Raw genomic sequence first — 6140 nt, 5'->3', positions numbered from 1 at the left:
AAACAATTATTAAATGCAGCAGCTGATCTCACTGCCTGAACTCAAAAGAAAGGGCAGAGGTGCTGGGCCCTTCCACAGCTGGGCAGTTCTGCTGCTCCCTGGTGCCTCTGAGTTTTCTGTTTTCTGTTACCTCTGATAGTGATGTGACAAGCACAGCAAATTTTGCCTCTTGCTGCAAGTGACAAATTTGAGTAGAAATGGTACCAAAAGCACCCACTCATCACCCCTGATTTAATTCTGATTGTTTCACCTTCTAAATGAATGAAACATTTTTGCTATTACAAAAACCTGAATGTTTTATACTTTGTACTTATTTGGAACACATCCTGTACAAGAAAAAAACGTGTTGTCAGCTGTGTATTAATTATGTAGGAGTGTAAAACTGAAATATGGAAAAAATTAAATGCTATCTCACTCTCTTATAAAATTTGTTTCAAGCTACTTGATTACACAAAGCATTTTTCATCCTTCTTTGTGCTCAAAAGTTCAGTCAACACTGATCATTTTTCAGCATGACAGTATTGTAAAAGTATTCATGTCTCAAGGTTCTTCCTTTCCTCACAGTAATTTCACCTCATTGCTTAGGAATTAATTTAGCTCCTCTCCTGCTCTGCACAATAAAGGTCTGTGTATTGCTGCACAAATTTAATGCCAGGTGTTTGCAATAGGCCTAGGGGTTTCACACACATCCCTAAAAGGGACAATGAAAAATTCTGCAAGTAAAAATCCCCGAAGAGAGAGTGGTGTGAAGAACAGAGTGAGAGATCCAGCTCCTCCTTCTCATGCAGGAGGGGGAAAGCCAAGTAGAGACCTTGATTAACCTCTTCTATTTTGTAGCCTGAAGTCTTTATTTTGAATGCTGTGCAGTCACTGTTTACCAACCTTCCCTTGATTCTACAGCAAAGAGGAAGAAGCAAACAAGGGACTTGTCAAGCTGTCTTCCCTGAAAAGACTCTTCACACGCAGCCTGAGGCTATCACTCTGTGTGCTTGCCTTCACTCTAGGGAATGACATAGCCTGAAACTTCTGCTCTTTCAGTTTTGTTTACAAAATAAGTGATTCCAAGCTGAGAGAGCAGAAAAGGGGATAGATATGAGCCAGGGAAAAACATGTCAATGAGACTCCAATGACTGGCAGATCCTTCTAGGTTCTCTCTTTACACTATAACTCTCAATGCAATTCCCTGCTCCAGTACTTCCCCACACTGTCTTTTGCAGTCATCATGAGACCCATGTGTTGTATTAAAAAAACCATGTCTGGTTCAGATGCTGCTTGCCACACCAGTCTTGGCCTGAAATCAAGCAGCACCACCACAAAACGGGCCAGAATGGCTGCACACTGCTGTGTTACTGAAAGGAAGAGACACCACCAACAGCACGTCCTAAGTATAGACAAAATTTCATCTCAGTAAGCTGTCAGTAGTCTCCAGAGGAGCTGGACTAAAGATGCAACAGCATAGCCTCCCATGTATAAAGGCAGAGGTAAAATTAACCTGCCTTTGCACAGGACTGAGGGAGAGGGAGCCCAAATGGCATCCTTTGGGCGGGGTACCAGCTTTATCCTCTGCTAATGTGGCTCTGGAGCACAACCATCATCTCTGCGGGACTTCTCTTCCCAGCGCGGCAGATCCACTTCCTTTACACGTGCTGGTGACAGCCCAGGGTAGCTTTTCTCTGCCTGGAGAGAGGGACTCCACCAGCGATTCCCGCTCAAGAAAACACCTCGAAAGACGTGAGAACAGGAACGGCAGCCTGTCCTGCGCCCGTCTCGCCCGGGTCGGTGGTTCAGCAGCCCCGCGGTGCCACCCGCTGGCAGCGCCGGTCCCGGGGGAAGGAGCTGGAATCCTGCTCAGCCCTTCCCTCCCTATGCACCTGCCCTCGCGTCTCCTTTCCTGCTGCATCTTTGCTCAAAACCGCTTTCCTGCTTTTCCCTCTCTCTTTCAGCACTGGGCTGTCAAATCCCGTTTCTAATTAGCAGCTCCTGATCACAGACTGGGAAAGGACTTCCAAAGCTCCTTAGCTCACTTCGTTCTTCCTAACAGGATCTGCTGCAGCTATATTACTTCTGACACGTTTCCATCCCCATTCCACGACCAGAAATAAAGGAGGTGCCTCCCAGCCTGCTGGAGCTGTGCTGTGGTACCTCATAAAGTATTCCAGCATCCCTCTTCATGCCCAGGAACAGCCCCCAGGTGTGAACACTGCAGTGCCCAAACCCTGCAGCACAGGGCAACACTACAGCTCTTCACAATGCTGCAGTTTGTCTTGGGAAATACAAAGGAGTGCTGTGGTAATTCTTTTGCTGATTTTTCTCCCTCCCAATCTTCAGTGTGGAGGTGTGGGTGTGACCCAGCTCTGTCAGCAGATGACTGTCCACAACCAGACACCTGACAGACACAGCCTTGGTTTTATGTTCATTTTCAGTAATGTCAAGAGGATATTACTGTATTACTTACTACACTGAGGAATGATGTCATATTTAATGGATGTGTCTAAGCAAGATAACATGATAGAATGAATTATGGCACCAAGGATGAGGCTTTTGCTTTAAAATTATCCCTCAGCTAGATTACTAAAAGAGAGTTCATCCTTGTGCCAAGATCCAGCATGAAGCCTATATGCTGCTAAATCATACCTAAATTACCTCTTATTATAGAATTACACTGCTCCAGCCACACAATTGCTGGATTTATATGTTTCCCTTCACTCATTTGTCTTGATAAAGCTTTTTTACTTCTGGATTTACCCTGATAACTTGGACACTTGCCTGTGACTATCTCACAAATCCCTATATGGCTTAAGTTGCACTCCAGAGAAGTTTGGAAGCATCCATCCCATCTCTTTGGGAAACTCAGTGAAGACACAAGTGCCTGATAATTTGTGTGTCCATAATTTAGGCTTTGAAGTGGGATGAATTTCTTCCAGGTTAAACTACCACTGGATGAGTAGTTATTAAAGCCTCCTGTTGTAAGACTGTTTACAGCACTTTATTCATATACACAACACCCTCCCTCCTGGCATTTTTAGCACTTACAGAGAAATCATCATGAAAAACAAAATTTCAATGAGTGGGTTAGATTAGGGACTACAATTTCCACAATATTATTTATTCATTTAATTTCTTGTATTTATGACTTCTTAAGTTTTGATGGTTCAATAATATTCTGCTATTTTTTACTGCTTAGACTTCCAGGGGGGCAGCAAAAGGCTGGAGGCATTTAATTTCTTTCTCAGCTGGATTTAGAGATCCTCTCACACAGTTTTCTGCCAAAGCTTGAGGAGCTGTGTCCACCTTGATCAAAATCACATCTGTTGACTGCTAATTACAGTGGCTTATAACACTCTCTTTTGTATTAAGGGACACAATGCCATCTCACTGAGACTTTTGCTACCTGGCAGGGAGAGTCTGCCAAATCATACTCCAATCCTGTGTCAGTATTTTTCTCCCCATACAAATACACTCCTACACATGCTAAAATTGCATTTAGTTTTTTATTACCCTAGAACTTCTTTTGAATGAGTGATACACTTAAGACTATAAACAGCTTGTTGTTTTAAATTTTAGATCTCCCACTAGTAAAACTTCCCTTTCCCTGGTGCTTTTCTTTTCTTTTCTTACTTGAAGAGACAACTGCTGTTGTGCCCTGGGCAGAACAGGGATGTATGGGTTATTAAGATAGCAGCTTAAACTCATAAGCCCTTGACTGCTAAAGGACATTACAGGGCAATAGTTGATGGCTAATGGATTCCTGCCCTTGGGGGCTTCCATTGCATTTTGGCCAATGGTAAATTATGGTGGAGAGTCAGCTGCCACTGGCATTGGAGTTGTCTGATGAGTTAATGCTACAGCACTCTGCAGCCCTCCCTGAATTTTCCTTACCATCAATCTTCATGGACAACACACACATCCTTGCTGAGGCCATATTTCATGGCTAGGCAGAAGTAATTTTTCACTTATTACACTCCTTGTCTGTTCCCACCTGTCTCCTGTAAAGTTTCCCCTTTTCCTTTCCTCTGAATCTGAAGAAGCTTGGTTCAATTCTGATTCACACAGCCAAATCACCATGAACAAGGCTTAGCACAGCCAGTGTCCCAGGTTTCTCCAATCAATTATCTTTTATCCTTCTGTAAAGAACAGAAAGGCTTTTTCAGCACATCACATCTTTTCAGCTGATGAAGAAAACAAGATCAAAGCAGGAACCATCCAGATACCCACTGGTTTAAAAAAAACTACCTGACATATTGCATGGTCCATTGTTTTTCTTCCCATGCATAAGGAAGGTGGAATTGTGTAAGAAAATTGCGCATAAGATGTCAGTGGTAACAATTCTGTTCTGACCATTAGCACTTTGCCTCTTTTCTGCTCAGATGCAGAATCAGACTAATGTGTGTACTACACCACATTTAATACATAAAGTACACATATCATTAATATTTCTGTATTTATATGTATTACATGTATAAAAATACATATAATATACATATAATTAAGACTGCTGGTATTAAAGTAGTCAGATAAAAAAGATAGAAAATTTTTTTTTTTAACATGGTACAATGCCCTAGATCAGAATAACCTTCACAGTTTCTGCCTCACTGTGCCTGGATTCCTTTCTGGGGTTTCCACTATGCCTCTCTGAGAGCATCAGTGGAGAAATCTAGGCTTATCCTCAATGCAACATGGTTGTGAGTTGCCACACACATTTTCATAGGTTTGCAGTGACATTTAATTTTTTTTATGAAAATATTTCTCTTTCTCCTGTTTGGTATTTTTTCTTCTTGTTGCTTAAAAAAATAAGAAGGGCAGGGAAGATAACAATAAACATGATGAAAAAAAGTTTAAACACTTAATTATTGTGCTTTTGTAGGGCTCTCTTACTTTCCCTGCAGCTCCAAATTTGAAGCACCTTCTTTTAGAAAACTCCATTTCCCCTCTGATTTTTTTAAAATGACACCTGGATATTTTTGAGTTACTGCACTGCCCACCATTATTAAAACACTTAAAATGGCAATGAAATATTGATACATTCCATGAGTTCAGCCTTTTCATTGCCAGGAATGTTTGTCTCCAAAAGAGAAGCCCTACTGAAAAATCTGCCTGAGCATTTCACAGTGCCTTGTTTCTCCATTTCTGTTTAAAATGACCCCCAAGAGGCAGCAGAGAGAGGAGGAGTAGCCAGGACATCCCATCTGAAGGGTGTAACTGGTGCTGTGAGGGCCACAAAGGCAGAACTGAAGCAATTACAAAGCACTTCTCTTCTGTTTGCTGTCAAGTCCAGCATACAACTTACTCCATTTACAATTACTGCAAATCCATGCATGAACACACCAAAATGCAAAGCTGGCACCTCGTCTGTGAGGTTCTGGGCTATTGGTTTGGACATTTACTTGCCACTCTAGAAGGCAGATGTGAATTAATCTTCACCTTGGCTACCCCTGGCATCGCTCTCCATCTAAATCTGCTCCTGATCATTTTCCACAAAGTGTCTGTGGCTGATTAAAGCTCTGTACTGACAGAGCTTTAATCTGACATTAATCAGATGAAACAAGTAGCTGATGAGAGACATTTCAGAAGTTAAAATATGTAACATTTATCTGCTGTCGTTCTGTGTGCTCTGTCAAAATAGAAATTGCAGCAATTATGAACGTGAAGGCACATACCCTATTTAAGACAGGCTGTTCCTGGTTCATTAAATCAATCAGGTCTCACCTTCAGGGCCAAAAAGTTACAACTGTGATGTTATTCCAGAAGGATCTCAGTAAGCAACATCCAACAAATTAGCATCCATCCTCTGCTTAGGTGTGTTTTCCCATTAATGCTAGTCTGTGCTTAGAAGCCTTTAGACACAGATGCATTCACATCTGAATTTCTCACCTGAAAGGCAAAATTTTCATACCTTGAATACAGACATTCACCATTTCCATAAAACTTTATTTCAGTGGCAAGAGGTTTTCTTTGTAACTGCATGTAATAAAATTTTTTTTAAAAGGATTAATTTTTTTTCCCAGGATATGAAGTTCATTCAGGGCAGAGATTCAGTAAGCTTTCATATTTGTCATTTTGAAACACTTACCTTTCATTCTTAGTCTAATTTTGGGACCTCAAGACCTAACAGTTTTATGATATATTTTTTTCTTGGTCAG

This window comes from Ammospiza nelsoni, chromosome 2 (genome assembly GCF_027579445.1).
Source record: "Ammospiza nelsoni isolate bAmmNel1 chromosome 2, bAmmNel1.pri, whole genome shotgun sequence".
Taxonomy (NCBI): Eukaryota; Metazoa; Chordata; class Aves; order Passeriformes; family Passerellidae; genus Ammospiza; species Ammospiza nelsoni.
Note: the sequence above shows the minus strand (reverse complement) of the source record.